Genomic DNA, 15,832 nt, shown 5'->3' on the forward strand with positions numbered 1-15,832 from the left:
ATCAGAAATACATATAGACAAATAATGCAGCACTTTGAATGCTCTCTCTGACCATTGCTTATGAGCAATAAGCTGCTGCTGTGTAGGTTGTCGAGGTAGCTCAGGCTCAAGCTCAGCACCTGTAATGAGATTCCAAAATTCTTTTCCTTTCAAGAAACTCTTTATCGTGTACTTCCATGCCTGGAAGTTCTTCCTATCCAGCTTTTCACCAACAATCTGAACTGGATTATTCGACATGTTTGCTCAATGCATACACCTTCCGCACACTTCAAATCTGTAAATGAGCCTTCCTCAGCTCAACCACACTCCAATGAATGTTCCAGATACTCCAAGGTAGCCAACAAACGCCAAATTTGATGTAGAAAATCAACCTGTAATCATCCACCAAGATGAACTGACTCACGCAGTCCGAGATACCCTGTATTGATGCGCTTCCACGGCTCCAAATCACAATGTAATGGTGCAATCAAGTATGGGCAAATTGCATTGACACCTAATCAACCTCAATGTTGAGTATTAACACCATCTGACATGTGTACATATCAATTTTTGAAAACCCCTTTCTCTGTTTTGGGAAAAACCAGAAAAACTAGTAGAAAATTTGCTCTAATTCCTTCAATATTTGTCCAAATTGAGCAACCAGGCATTCATTAGCTTAGCATTAGTGTCCATCAACTCCATGTAAGAGGAATTTGTCCAATTGTAAAAGACCAAAGATTAATTGCTCGATTAAAAATGCTCTGTTTCTCTGCAACCAGTGGACAGCCTGTTTTAATCAGCTCATTCCCAGCTCAATTAAGCATAATTGACCAAACAAATCACATAGCCCTCTTCTCCAAAGTGTGGAGCATCCAATTGCTAAAGCAAACTTGAAATATATCAACCAACCATTGAGAATCGGATCTCCTCGTAGGCAAAATGGACAAAATCTGCTCTGTTTGCTCTGATACCATGTTGAAAGAACGGTAGAGGGGGAGGAGACACACACACAGGAGCAAACCCTAATGTATATTGCAAACCCTAACCATGGAGGGAAGCCATGTCCACTCTCACACAAAGCATAATGCACTAATCCATAATCCACACAACACACAATGAGTTGTGTCCACACTCTACTAACCCTAGTTAATGTCCACACACTATGACCAGCTGGACACGCGCTCATTTATGTCTCACACATGTTCCTACCTAATCTGCTAGCACATAGCATAGCTGGCTCACACTGACATCGAGCTTGAATCTCAACACTTATGTCATATGTAAATATCTATAATAACACCTATCCCATGTGCAAACATGGCTGCTTTCACCTCTTAGACATACTAACATTCAAAGTAAACATCCTGCCATGTCTATTACCCTTTGCAACCAAGCGGCATTAATTTTTGAAGTCTTCAACACCTTGAGGATTAAACCTTACTTGTAGACCTTGCCCACCATTTTTCCAACATAAACCAGGTTCTTTGTAATATTTGAAACCTAAAGTACATATGCCAAGTACTTCATTTTCCCATCCTGCATAGACAATGTAGCTTTATCACAACATGCATAATGGGATGCATAGTATCATCACCTGTTTCTACATAACGTGGTTTTTCTATTTTCTATGTCTCTAGACCACTCACCACCATTACTAGTCATGTGGTTAGAGGTGCTAGAATCCACATACCAAACATCTCCAGATCTTGACACATCTCGTTTTGTGGAACTGAGCATATGCTACATCACAAACAACTGCTCACTTCTGTCAATCATCTCACCACCTTGCTTACTTGATGATGCATAGTTACCTTACTATAACTTTCCATTTTTAATATCATTTTTCTTTTTATAGAAGTTCTTTGCCATGTGCCCTGGTTTTCCATAGTAATAACACTATATCTTTGCCAACCACTTTGCCTCCTTTGGCTCCCCCTGCCTCTAGAGTGGCCTTGTCTCCATATGTTTGTACATTTGAATCTTGTTGTTCTTATTGCCCATGATTTCTATTTCCAAATGTTTCCTAATAGCATGGGCATCATCTCACGATGCCATGATAGAATTTTAGTTTAGGTCATGAGATCACTTACCTCCACCTTAGACTTTAGATGATCATTTTCCTTTGCCTCTACCTGTATTTGAGTGGAAGGCTTGATCATTTGAATTCTCAGAGGATGAACCTCCTTCAATATTCATCTCCTCATGAATGAGAAGAGTAATCGATTCCTGAAAATTAGGGGAGTTCTCTTGAACGCCAATGGAGATATGAAATTGGTTTTATTTTGTGCCAAGACCATTTAAGGTCATGGGGACACCATATCATCATCATCAACTCCTCTTAGATGAGAAGAACAATCAATTCCTAAAAATCAAGAAAGTTATCTAGTCCATAGCGTGAACCCGCCTATATGAGTTGGCACTATAACTATGCCATAACTCTAGTACTCCAAAGTCACACAACTTGTAAGATTCCTCCCTCCATATTTTGATGAAAAGATGTAAGAACCTTCCCTTCAGTCTTTTGGAATCATCCCCCCCCCCCCCCTTCAGAATGGAAAAAGATCTTGTTTGACCCTGTTTTGGTCTAGAGAGAGAAAATATTCTAGAGAGAAGTAATAGAGTTTTGAGATATTTTTGGATACAAAGTTACCCTTTTATTTTAAGATGAATTCCCCTAAAATATAAGTTTAAAAAGAGTTTTCTAATGTGCATTAGAAATTAATTGAATATGTGCACTAGACACCTTAGCCTAGGGGTACCTATTTTCAAAAAATTATGGATTAAGGTCCAAAGAGTGTTCTAATGGGCCTATAGGATTAATCCAAGTGTTTGAATAAGAAAAATGCAAGAAGAAAAGAAAATCCACCAAAAATGAATAAATTTTCACATACGATGAAGAGTTGAGTAGTACTGGTACTTAAGTAGTATAAAAATGTGAATTTTGACACCTCAGCAAGGAGGTGCCTAGAAATCACATCAAGGAGGTCATTTTTTATTCAAAAGAATCATAAAGTGGCTAGATATTTCATCTCTCATCTCTCCTCTTTCAAACTAGATCAAAAAGTGGGCATAATTAGTCTAAAACTTATCCAAATTGGATCAAACTAAAGCTGGAAGGCTCTAGATCCCAGTTGGACTTGGTTAGTGGCCTCCCTCACCTATAAATAGAGCCCTATTCCTTTGTATTTTCATCTTAGTGTATTTACATGATGCTAGTGTAATTTTCATTTTAGTGTATTTTCTTCTTCCCTCTTCCTTGCCTCTCCATTGTGAAGCTTTGGTGCTTCACTAAACCTCTTCTTCTCTTGAAGATTACCCTCTTCCATTGGTGGCCAAGGCTCTTCCTTCGTGAGGGCTACACATCTTTTGCAAGGTAAAGAATCAAGCAAACCAAGAGTAAGCCTAAACAATGATGTTTACTCTCTTTTTTGATGTTAATCTTCTTCCCAACCTCTCTCATACTTGGGAAGCATTTTATCTTATGGTTTACTCTTAAAACCATGCCTTTCTTGATTTATATTGTTGATTAGATGAAGTAATGTTTATGTTTATGCATAAACTAATTTTTATATTAAAAGTGAAAATTTAAGCTTTCTCATTTCATAGAAAATGCGAGGAAGCTAGGGTAAAATTTTTATCTCATTAGAAAATGAAGATTTATGCATAAATCAAAATTTATGCTAAAAGTGTAATTTTGAGCATTCTCATTTCATAGTAAATGCGAGGAAACTAAGGTAAAATTTTATCTTTAGAAAATAAATTTATACTAAAAGTGGAGTTTTGCGCATTATTCATTTACTAGAAAAGTTATGCACAAATTTTCTAGATTCATTCAATTTATGAGAATTATGGAAATGATAATGAATATAGTTCATTATATAAAAATGAATTAGTTTGTATGCATAAATATTTTATGCTAAAAGAGGTATTTTCATGATATCTTATTTTGGAAAAATAGAGAAAAGAATGTGAAAATATTCATAGGAATGCATCAGGAAAACATGGATAAATTTTAATCAGAAAGAGGAATCACGAACATAATTGACTTTTGGAATTATGAAGTATATGTCTAGATTCTCGAAAAATAGAATCTTGGGTACATTTTAAACGGGAAAAGGATTTCCCAAAAAAAGACCAGAAACATGCTTAGTTGGATGAATGTAAATACTTGTGTGACTGACTTATTCCTAGATTCCTTGGAAAAGGAATCTAGAATTCTTGAAAGGATCGAGGATCCAAAAGTGAACGGGAACTTAGATTAAATTGAATTGAGTCGAGAAAACATTGCCTTTGACTAAGCCAAGTAATGGCTGAGACTTAGAAAGTTATGTCAGTATAAAAAGTAGAGTAACTGTACTTTTAACCTGGTTGATTGTGGAACAAAAATTCTGATAACTAGATGAAGGAAAGTTGATAATCAAACGTGATTCGCTCAAAGCAAAAAAGAGACCATCTTGTTTATGGAATGTGTGGAGTGATGTGTGGAAGGATGTGAATGAATGTGAAAATGATGTGGGATGATGTGAATGAATGTGGATTGATGTGGGATGATGTGAATGAATGTGGAAATGATATGGGATGATGTGAATAAATATAGAATAATGTGGGATGATGTGAATAAATGTGGAATGATGTGAATGAATGTGAAAATGATGTGGGATGATGTGAATAAATGTGGAAATGATATGGGATGATGTGAATGAATGTGGAATGATGTGGGATGATGTGAATGAATGTGAAAATGATCTGGGATGACATGAAGGAATTTGAAATGATTGATGTGAATGAATGTGGAAATGATGTGGGATGATGTGAATGAATGTGGATTGATGTGGGATGATGTGAATGAATGTGGAAATGATGTGAAATGATGTGGGATGATGTGAATGAATGTGAAAATAATATGGGATGAATATGGATTGACGTGGGATGATGTGAATAAATGTGGAAATAATGTGGGATGATGTGAATGAATGTGGAATGATGTGGTCTTTAAAACGGAAGAGTTCATGGCTCTTTTTGATAAATGGATCTTGTTGGTTGATCTAGCTGATCTTCAATGGAGAGTCTATATGGATTTTATGAGATTATACTCCTAGGTACTATGAGCTAGGAACTATTGAAAAGACCCCTGAGTGAAGTACTAGTAGGTGAGCCTAGAGGGATTGACCACGTGGTGAGCGTTTTGGTTGTCGTCTCGATGATGCCATAGGTACGCTGAGAAAGGAATGACTGGAAATTGGATTTGGAATGAGGTCGTGGGGCCTAAGTGTAAAACTTGGAATTTGGACCCTAGAATTGGAATACTGAGAGCTATGATGGAAACACAGTGTTTTATTGCAATTCTCTTTGGAAATAGTTGAATCTGAGAAAAAGGCAATTTCATATTGGGTGTGTAAGTGGTATGTCTATTTAATTTTTGCATGAGAGCCAACGAGGGGGCTGGGAACTCTTTTCCCTCGTACTTGGGACAAAACATAACCAAAATTTTATAATGGATCCTATCAATACAGTGGTTGGCCTAACCCATGGGATTGCTGGATCGATGGATTCCTATAATAAAATTCAATTTTGTTCAAGTTACGATAGTTGAAGTAAGTCATAGGATACTCCTTGTTCTATGGAAAAGAATCACCGGCGGTTGTGCCTCTTTTGATGGGGAAAAAAGCGTTTGTCTCTATGAACCAAGTGCAAGTTCCTCCCTTGATTTGGCCATGTGACCCGTGGGTTTGGTCGGAATACAAAGGATAGTTAAGGCTTTTGACTACGTTAGAAGATTTTCCTGGAGGAATCGTCTATGCTTTCTGGGCGAGGAAACTTTTTTATGCTTTCTGGGTGAGGAAAGTTTTTTTGGGTTCGGTTTTGGAAGAGCCGCTGGACTAGTCCCTTGCCCAGACATTCGTCGGCGAGGCCTCGAGTGGGAAGCTCTACCTTGTGTGCGAGGTTGCTACTTCTGCTGTCAGCACTCCAGAGTTTGATGTGCAAAGAGGGCAGGGATCTCACACAACTGATGGTCCACCACTAGTGGCATATCAACCATAATCTCACCAACCATGCCAGTGGCATAAGTGTGGAAGCTATCACCTAGGTGGCTTATCAATGTCTCCAACGCACTAGTTTAGCTTGATATCTCAACAATATAGGGAGGGGGGAGTGGTTTGGTAGGGATGGTTTGGGAAAGGGAGCTTGGGGAGTGTGCATGGGTAGGGGGTAGGTTTGTCGTGGTAAAAAGGGGTAGGGGGGTGGTCAAAAGGAGGTTGTGGCTCACAAGGGAAAGAGAGGGGGTAATGCTTCATATACATACTCTTTAAAGTTCCCTTCCCATTAAGGAAAAGAACTTTTACATCCTTTGGTAGTTAGGCCACCCATTTTGCATCATCAAAGTTATGATAGGGTAAGTTGGTCATGGGAGAAAATGTCTCATGAAAGTCATTCCTTTGACCTAACTAGTTGTTAATATAGTTTTTCTCATCATCAATAATATAATCCATTGGAGCTTCATGGATATTTTCCCATGGTGTAGACTTGATATACTTTCATATGCACATGATAGAGAAAACTAGAGAATCTTTTTGGGCAAGGTGGCTAGATGGTATAAGTAGGTTTGGAAACACTACTAGATAGGCTATAGGTAGTTTAGATATACTACACCGAGTCCTTAGTGGCTAGATGGTATAAGCAGGTTTCAAAACACTAGTAGATAAGCTATACTAGGTAGTTGGAAAATGGGATGATGCATTGGATTATGGGACACATTGGGATAGGTATTCTTAGATAGCCTATCTTGACGTTGCAAGGCCCAAATAACCCACATGGATGAGGTCAAATGGCCATGGGGAGGTGGAAAAACTATGTAGGTAGTAGTTCTTGATGGGTTAAGTCTACACTATGGATGATGGGTTGAGTCTATGCTATGAACAATGGCATCATATATGACCACATACCTATGTAGTCTAGTCACGGCCACACCTTCAATCTCGAAGATTATATAGAGGCCCTATGTTGATGCCTATCTCTAAGTAGTTGACCAATCAATAGTGTTGATCCCCTAACCTTATAGTTAGAGTTCTAACGACAACCTTATCTCCTGCACTGAGAGTGCACGTGTGGAACAATGTAATGATTTTTGTGTCTTTGATTATTTGAATATATTCTACTCCTCTATTATTTTCTTCTATTGTGCTTAGTTGTGTTTTAAAAAAAGATCCCACATTGAGTGAGTTTTCTATGTTTATGCTACCATCGCGGGTTAGTAAATATGGTACGAGAGATTTTAGTTATGTGTATGGTGTCGGGAGGCTGGGAAAAGAAGAAATGCCTCTATAGCTACCTACCCTCCAGCAGCCTTGGAAGACACAACAAACACAAGGGGCACCACCAGCAAAATGCTGGAAACAGAAATCTCTCACTCTTCACCACCCACCCATGCCATACAGACAGCACAAAACAAAACCTATATTTCAGTAGAAATCCTCATCTTTACATAGCTGGACATCTAAAATGTCCTCAGAACCGTCCTCCTCTAATATCCATTCACAATCTGCCCACTCCCCCTCTTTTATATAAATTACCACTGACCAATAACCAGAAGAACTATTGGAAAATACAACTTCAAAGAGTGAGGAATCTTCAAAGTACAACTCATCAACATCTGGACCTAATTCTAGGACTAGATATGTGACAATAAAACTGCACTCCAGCAAAATATATATGTATATCCCAATAATCACCTTTGCCCTGTATCCTTCTCTTCAGCAGCATCCAGTTGTAAAGACTGCCACACCACCCCTAAAGTGGTAGCTTCTCTCTTTGGTGGCTTCCCTGTCTAGCTGGAACCAATCAGTCACCACAGCAGCCTACCAAAACCAAGGCAACTCCTTCCTCTGAAGCTACAGTGACGGTCTCCTTCGCTACCAGCTCCTCTTCGCTGCAAACCCACTAGTTGTACCAGCCCCTGCCGGCTTCATAGCAACCTAATTCTCTGTCACCAGCACAACAGCCAGCCCACGACACAACACCAAGGTGGCTCCCCTACCTCACAGCATCTCTCTCCTTGTGTTTCTAGCCGTCACCACTTATCTTTCTGTATCCTTTGTGCTATCAGCTCCCATCTCAGCACTAAAACCTCCTGGCGCCTTGCTTCCCTTGTATTCCCGGCCTGCAGTTGACGTCAAACAGCAAGTCGCCCAGTAGCTTCAGTAACACAACACCAAGGCGGCTCCTCTGCACGCCTTCGCCCGCTCAACACCAAGAAAAAAATGGCCACCTTCCCTACAGCTTACCAGCCTGTCCTCTCTTGATGCCAGTACCTGCAGCAGCTTCCACGTTGCTGCTCTTCACAAGGGAGGCCCCGGCTCCACTCTGCCTAGTGCCTAGCCAGCTCTACCTGCGCCTAGTACTCACACGCCTTGTGACCTCAACTCCTTGCGCCAGCCCACACGTCGGCGTTGCTAAGGCCACCGCACTCACTAGCTAGCTTCTACGCCTGCAGCTCACAAAGGAAGTTCCCGGCTCTAGGTGACGGCCACACCACCTCTGCAGCTCTCTCTTACCAACTCGGCGTTGGCTCTGTCTGCTCACAAGAGCGCTTCCGGCTCTCTACAAGGTCACCTCAGTAGCTCTGCACTGGCTTGAGTTCCCTTTACCTTCGCTGATTGACCCCCAGGGCGACCTCCACTGCATATATATGTGCTTTCGGCTGCACCAGAGCTGCTCTGCACCAGCCTTCCACTTGTGTTTCTGAGGCCGTTTTTTTCTCACCAAAAAGGCGTCCTTCTCCTCTTCTACTCGGCAGCACCCACTTCCCCGTCTTCTCACATCTTCTGGAGCTCCTCGCTGGGGCGACTACTTGGCAACCATACAAGCAGCCAGGTGGCCTTTAAATAGTTGGCCACATAGTTATCATTTTTTTAATTTTATTCCTAAGGCCTAGAAGATGGCCATCTAAAATGCCTTTTCACACACCAATGCTTTTGTACCATCCCTTCCTACTTTTCATATACGTGGCCATCTGCATCCTTCCATTTCACAGCAAAGCTCAAGGCAACATTGGCCATCTGCATCCTTCCATTTCACAGCAAAGCTCAAGGCAACATTGGCCCTTGCTTCCACACCCTCTTTCAACTGCAGCCTTCCAATGCCCACTCATCCTTGGGACGCATACATATACTGAGCTGTCAATAGCTGATACCACCTACAGCCAGCCTCACTCCGAATAGGCCTGTACAAAGCCTACAGCAAAACCATCCACCCTGTACATCTGCCAATGCATTCAAAGCCAAACTCTTCACACATGCCATGCATCCTGTATGTACACAAGCCCAAAATACCTTTCACAAAAATGCCTAACATACTTTGCCAACCACCTAGTAGGACATTCATGTCCTAGCAGTTAGTATCCATAAACTGTCAGCCTCTAGGGTCAAAAGGCCACTGTTGCATGTCTCTTCCAATTATCCACGCCTGCCCATCTAGTTCATCTAGGTGATATACCAATTGGGAGTTCCTTTCATGGCATCTCACCATTATGTATCCTCTTCATGCACACTGTTAGCATCACCAAAAACTGGGTCTGCATAACCCTCATCCACATCTTCTTCTTCTTCTTGGGTCAATCCCAAACATACTTGGCCCTCACTTGCCCACTGCACAGCCACAGTTAAAAGCAATGCATTAACATTTTACAACCCAAATCCTTGGGCCTCTGATTACCTAGCTCATAAGCATTCACTGTTGTGGAAAAATTTTCGTCTTTTTCCAGCATAGCATTCCTAGACCTCATAACCCCAATTTCACCTGACTCTGGCTCCCACATGTCGGGCTGCTCAAGCATTAGTTCTTCTTCAACCGGTTCAATAAGAAAATTCCCAGAATCCAGAACATAAACATTGCTCTCACTCACAGGATCATCTGTGATCAGCTTTCCACTTCCACTGTCCTCTTCGGAAGAGAGACTCATTTCCGAAGGTGCTTCAAGCATCATCTTGTCGTCTACTTCCTCATTGCCAACCACCTTTGGTTCTTTTTCAGGCTCAAGATTTTTCCTTGTCTCACCCCTCGTGTCAAATCCTGCTAGATCCTCCATTTGCAATCCATCTCCTTCAATCTCTTCGTCTACTTGCTCTTTCACTCCATCCTCTTCTTGTAGACTATCTTCTGTCTCTCCCCTCCTCCCCTTAGGTTCCTGAACTGGTTCTTTAAGCCGAGAGAAGCATCTGTTGACATCTAAACCCCTGCCTATGATTGGCAAAATCTTATTCTCTGCAAGAATTTTCTCTTCTTGAACTTTAGAAGCATAAAAAACATCACTTAACACACCCTGACTAGTGGAAACATTATCAGAAATCTGGTAATTCTCATAACCATAAGCTGGCATAACATCCACCGCTATAGACTTCACAGTGCTCTCATTAAACTGCCCAAAATCCTTGGCGACTACCTTAGGATTTACCTAGTACATTCCCCTTCCAATTTGTTGGTACATAGTAGGTGTTTGTTGCACAAAATCAACCTGGATCATATTCACATCAAGACAACCATTCTTGACCACTTCGTCTTCCTTGATCATCCTATAATCTGCCATTTTCTTCAGCTTCCATTCTTTCTCTTCCGCAATCCTTACCGCCTCTTCATAAGTAGAAGGTTGCTTCAAGTCCACTTTTACCAACAAACTTTGCTTCAAACCTGCTATGAATTGCATCTTCTTCACAAACATGGGGGGAACTTCTGTTTCAAGAGCTAAACACCATCTTGTCCATAGCTCACTGAAAATTGTAACATAACTTACCACACTCTGGCTTTCACCTTGCTTCAGCAATTGGAGCTCCTGCCATATGTCATTGGGATCTTCTCTTCTCTGAAACTCCTTTGTAAGGGCTTCTCTCAGGTTTTCCACCATCGTCATTCGAGATGGGCTACCAATCGTTCTTTTTGCTTCAAACCCTCGAAGCCATGTACACGCTGTGCCCTTCAAAAAGATCTGGAAGAGCCTTAAAATTTGATCCGGATTATCCACATGGTTGGTAATACATGCTACCTCCATTTGCTCCAAGAAATCCTCTACATTCTCATTCTTATCACCGTGAAATTCAGGATAAGCAAACGCCATGGTTGCAACCTGTAAACTGAAGGAACCTGAAGAAAGATCCTCAGTAGGGGGCACCAAAAAACTGTCGGGAGGCTGGGAAAAGAAGAAATGCCTCTATAGCTACCTACCCAGCAGCCTTGGAAGACACAACAAACACAAGGGGCACCACCAGCAAAATGCTGGAAACAGAAATCTCTCACTCTTCACCACCCACGCCATACAGACAGCACAAAACAGAAATCTCTCACTCTTCACCACCCACCCACGCCATACAGACAGCACAAAACAAAACCTATATTTCAGTAGAAATCCTCATCTTTACATAGCTGGACATCTAAAATGTCCTCAGAACCGTCCTCCTCTAATATCCATTCACAATCTGCCCACTCCCCCTCTTTTATATAAATTACCACTGACCAATAACCAGAAGAACTATTGGAAAATACAACTTCAAAGAGTGAGGAATCTTCAAAGTACAACTCATCAACATCTGGACCTAATTCTAGGACTAGATACATGATAGTAAAACTGCACTCCAGCAAAATATATATGTATATCCCAGTAATCACCTTTGCCCTGTATCCTTCTCTTCAGGAGCATCCAGTTGTAAAGACTGCCACACCACCCCTAAAGTGGTAGCTTCTCTCTTTGGCGGCTTCCCTGTCCAGCTAGAACCAATCAGTCACCACAGCAGCCTACCAAAACCAAGGCAACTCCTTCCTCTGAAGCTGCAGGTGACGGTCTCCTTCGCTACCAGCTCCTCTTCGCTGCAAACCCACCAGTGGTACCAGCCCCTGCCGGCTTCACAGCAACCTAATTCTCTGTCACCAGCACAATAGCCAGCCCACGACACAACACCAAGGTGGCTCCCCTACCTCACAGCATCTCTCTCCTTGTGTTTCTAGCCGTCACCACTTATCCTTCTGTATCCTTCGTGCTATCAGCTCCAGTCTCAGCACTAAAACCTCCTAGCGCCTTGCTTCCCTTGTATTCCCGGCCTGCAGTTGACGTCAAACAGCAAGTCGCCCAACAGCTTCAGTAACACAACACCAAGGCGGCTCCTCTCTGCACGCCTTCACCCGCTCAACACCAAGAAAAAAACGGCCACCTTCCCTACAGCTTACCAGCCCGTCCTCTCTTGACGCCAGTACCTGCAGCAGGCAGCAGCTTCCACATTGCTGCTCTTCACAAGGGAGGCCCCCGGCTCCACTCTGCCCAGCGCCCAGCCAGCTCTACCTGCGCGCCTGGTACTCACACACCTTGCGACCTCAACTCCTCGTGCCAGCCCACACGTTGGCGCTGCCAAGGCCACCGCACTCACCAGCTAGCTTCTACGCCTGCAGCTCACAAAGGAAGTTCCCGACTCTAGGTGACGGCCACACCACCTCTGCAGCTCTCTCTTACCAACTCGGCGTTGGCTCTGTCCGCTCACAAGAGCACTTTCGGCTCTCTACAAGGTCACCTCAGCAGCTCTGCACCGGCTTGAGTTCCCTTTGCCTTCGCCTGCTGATTGACCCCCAGGGCGACCTCCACTACATATGTGCTTTCGGCTGCACCAGAGCTGCTCTGCGCCAGCCTTCCACCTGTGTTTCTCTGAGGCCGTTTTTTTCTCACCAAAAAGTCGTCCTTCTCCTCTTCTACTCGGCGGCACCCACTTCCCCGTCTTCTCACGCTGGCGACTACTTGGCAACCATACAAGCAGCCATGTGGCCTTTAAATAGTTGGCCACGTAGTTATCATTTTTTTAATTTTATTCCTAAGGCCTAGAAGATGGCCATCCAAAATGCCTTTTCACACACCAATGCTTTTGTACCATCCCTTCCTACTTTTCATATACGTGGCCATCTGCATCCTTCCATTTCATAGCAAAGCTGAAGGCAACATTGCCCTTGCTTCCACACCCTCTTTCAACTGCAGCCTTCCAATGCCCACTCATCCTTGGGACGCATACATATACTGAGCTGTCAACAGCTGATACCACCTACAGCCAGCCTCACTCCGAACAGGCCTGTACAAAGCCTACAGCAAAACCATCCACCCTGTACATCTGCCAATGTATTCAAAGCCAAACTCTTCACACATGCCATGCATCCTGTATGTACACAAGACCAAAATACCTTTCAGAAAAATGCCTAACATATGGCTTCTTGAAAGGCTTGTCAGCATTACTTATGAGAAATGACTAATAATAGACCCTGCCCAACCACCACCTTTTATGGACAAGAATGCAAGGATGGATGGACCTGCTAACTACAACCTTTAGAAGCTAAAGATGAGAGGTAAAGTCTTGATTTTTTTAATGACTTGTTTGTTAGACACAGTTTTAAGAATCAAACTAAGGCCAACTACAATAACCAACTAAGAAGGTGTTGTTGTACTGTTTCTTGATCCCACTCCTCAGGTGGCTTGGAGATATAGGAAATTTAGATGCATTTTATGCTTTTCTTGTTGAAATTTTGGATATCATTTATAACCATGCTATACATCATCTATCTCAAGGCATCTAAAATTTGGGGTGCTTTGCAAAAGTAAAAACCAACCCAACCCAAAAACCTCAACCTATAGATCTTGCTTCAATTCAAGAATTTTAGAGAAGGGGAGATGACATATTAGTTCTTGAAAAGGATCAACAATATTTGGAACCAAATAGGGGTAATTGGAATGATTGTCACCACTAAAAATTCAACTCAAAGGTTCATTATAGTGTCTTCCCCCAAGTGTGACAACTTGGTAACATCCCTTAACATAGGAGATTGATTGATATCTCTCACTTTTGAGGAATTGAGCTCCATTTTGCTGAGGATGAGTTGAGAATGAATGTGCACAATGACAAAGATTCTGGTCTTCCAACATAAAAGGAAATTAAAGGTAAATATTGACATTCCCCCCAATAAGAATTGAAATGCTATTGCGATAAGAAGGGGCATGTAGCTAAATAGTGTAGGAATTAGCAAGCTGATGCTAAAAATGGCAATTGAAAGAGTAATACATATGCCAACACTACCTCCATGACAATCTCACTTTTAAGGAATTGAGCTCCATTTTTCTGAGGATAAGTTAAGAATGAAGGTGCACAATGACAAAGGTTTTGCTCCTCCAACGTAAAACAAAAAGGTAAAGACTTAACATCCCCTTCTAGATTATAGAATAAGAATGTGAATTTGGCTACTGATGTAAAACTAAATTATCCTTCAGGGCTTTTGCCTGTACCCATTTGGTATAGTAGTCAATTGCTATGAGAATGTATTTGTTACCAGTCCCCCTTTGTGGTGGTTTAAATGGTTTGACAAAGTCTAATCCCTGCTTTTGAAAGGGTTCTAGTGGTAGAACTGGCTCCTAATGAGGCATCTGATCTCAGCAGATGACTGTTTGATTCTCTGACATACATCACAGTGCTTACAAAATTGAAAAGATGCAGGGAGGAAGAGAGCTTGAACTCTTGCAAGCACACACACTCACACAAACCCTAGAAGAGAACACACAAGATGAGAGGCTAAAAATTGTTGTTGTTCTTTTTCTCAACAAAAGGGTTCTAGCAAAATATAAGGGAAATACAACATAAGTACTATATACATGTGGTCCATAATGTGTACATGCTAAGTGAGTGAGCTGGCAAGTATGCCGCCATAACTCATTGGTGAACTAGTAGTCGGAGTATGCCGCCATAACTCATTGGTGAACTAGTAGTTGGTGTAGTCTAGCTATAGAATCATTGGCAAAGATCTATCATGTCAGCATCTTACCAAACACGCCATGACATCTTTTTTAGAAGCATACTAGAAGCTACTCATTTCATCAACACAACATCTCTATTTACCCTTAACTCACGTGTAGTAGGGTTATAGCATCTATATCCCTTTCGCTCAAGGGAATATCCAATAAACACACATTTTTCTACCTTTGGATCCATATTCATACACAACTCATCTAGCACATGCACATAGGCAATACATCCAAAAACTTTCAAGTGAGACAAATTAGGTTTCTTGCCACCCCACTGAATTTCTCCTCTGGCATTACATCATGTATGGCTGCAGTAGGAGTCTTGGTCATCGTATAAACTGATGTAGAAATAGGTTTAGCCCAATAGCTATGCGGCATATTCTTCTCTATCATCAATGCTTGTGCTATCTGTGCAATGTGTGCCTATTTTTCCTCTCAGTAACTCCTTTTTGATGTAGAGTGTATCTACATGGAAACTGTCTCTGAATGCAATTCTTACACAAGAAATCAGAGAACTCATTGGAGAAGTACACTCCCCCTCCATCTGACCTTAAGCACTTCACATGCTTTCCTATTGCTTTTAAGCCATCTCTCTGAAATTCTAAAAATGAGTGAAAACTTCACTCTTCTCGTTCATGAAATACACCCACACTTTCCTCGAGTGATTATCAATGAATGTTACATAATACCTGTAGCCACCCATAGACGTAATTTTTGTAGGACCCCATACATATGAATGCACCACATCTAACATTCCTGCTCACATTCCTATCATGTGGGAACACATGATAGGAAGCCATCACTCTGAAATTCTAAAAATGAGTGAAAACTTCACTCTTCTCCTTCATGAAATATACCCACACTTTCCTTGGGTGATCATCAATGAATGTTACATAATACCTGCTCAGCAGCCACCCATATGCGTAATTTTTGTACGACCCCATACATCTGAATGCACCACATCTAGTACATTCCTGCTCACATTCCTATCATGTGGGAACACATGCTTTATCTGCTTTCCAAATTGACATGCTTCACATACTT

Source organism: Cibotium barometz, chromosome 2, assembly GCF_041138505.1.
Source record: "Cibotium barometz isolate CiBa-2024 chromosome 2, ASM4113850v1, whole genome shotgun sequence".
Classification (NCBI taxonomy): Eukaryota; Viridiplantae; Streptophyta; class Polypodiopsida; order Cyatheales; family Cibotiaceae; genus Cibotium; species Cibotium barometz.